Genomic DNA, 1,196 nt, shown 5'->3' on the forward strand with positions numbered 1-1,196 from the left:
AGCAGCAGCCGCCCCTGCAGCCCCCCCGCTGCCCAAACCTTGCCACGCCAACCCAGGACGTTCCCACTCAGCTCCCAGGCCCTGCCCTGCTCCGGCAGTGCCCAGAAGCCCCTCAGCACTGGTATTTTCTGCTGCGCTTGGATAGGATCATCTGCTCAAACGCACACACAGGGCGCTGACGCCCACAAATCCTCTCTCTGCCCCCCCAGGCTCCAGGAGGTCCCCACCTGCAGGGATGTCAGCCCAGCCCAGCCCATCCCACCCCGGCCACGCCGTGGGGTATTTCCTCCCCCGGAGGGCTGGGACCCCGGGCATGTCCCTCCCGACCCCACTCGATCTCCTCACTTGGAGCTTTGGGTCACACAGGGGGTTGGCAGCCACAGCGGGGGGGTTGGTGCCCAGGCTCCCCTGGCCCCTCACCACCCGGATTTCCTGGCTCCCAGAAATATTCCCCGCTGGGTTGCGCGGGTGAAAGCCAATCTCCACCAACACAAAGGGGCAGAGGCGGAGGGACCCAGTCACCAGGCCAGTGCCAAGGGAGCGTCCCGGCTCAGCCGCTCCCAGGGCCACCGAAAAGGAGGGGATCCCACAGAGATGGTGCTGGCGGGGGTCACCGGCTCCAAGGGCATTTGGATGGTGCAGGATTTATCGGGGGCGTTGAGGGAAGGCCCAGAGCAAGGAAAGGAAGGGGCCCCAATGGACCAGGGGGAAGAAAGATGGGAAAACAGAGGGGAGAGGGAATGAAGACGACAAAAGGGGGTGGTGAAGCACCAGCGGGTCCCTGCCTGGCCTCAGGGCAGGCAGCTCACCTGCAGTGGTATTTTCGGAGGCGGCCACCAGCTCCAAAGGACCCAAACCCTGCGTTTTCCCAGCACAAAACTCCCCTGGGGTGCTGGGAGCCATTACCCCAACCCGGTGGCCAAGAGGTGTTGGTAACGCCCGATCAGCCCTCACAGGCAGGAGGCAGCGTGGTCCCCATGGAGTCAAAGACAAAGGAAGCCCCCGCCGGGGATGCCCCATGCCTGGGAGCTGAATCCTCCCCTTACCGGGGCTGCCAGGAGCTTGCTGTTGTCCCCCGTGATGCCCCAGTACAGCTCCCTCCCGCAATGGTGTCCCCCTCCGCAGCTCAGAGAGGCCCCGAAGGCCGCTGGCTGCCACCCAACAGGCACCGTGCGCTGCTCCAGCGGTGTGGGCCT

This window comes from Egretta garzetta, unplaced genomic scaffold (assembly GCF_000687185.1).
Source record: "Egretta garzetta isolate BGI_Z169 unplaced genomic scaffold, ASM68718v1 scaffold853, whole genome shotgun sequence".
Taxonomy (NCBI): domain Eukaryota; kingdom Metazoa; phylum Chordata; class Aves; order Pelecaniformes; family Ardeidae; genus Egretta; species Egretta garzetta.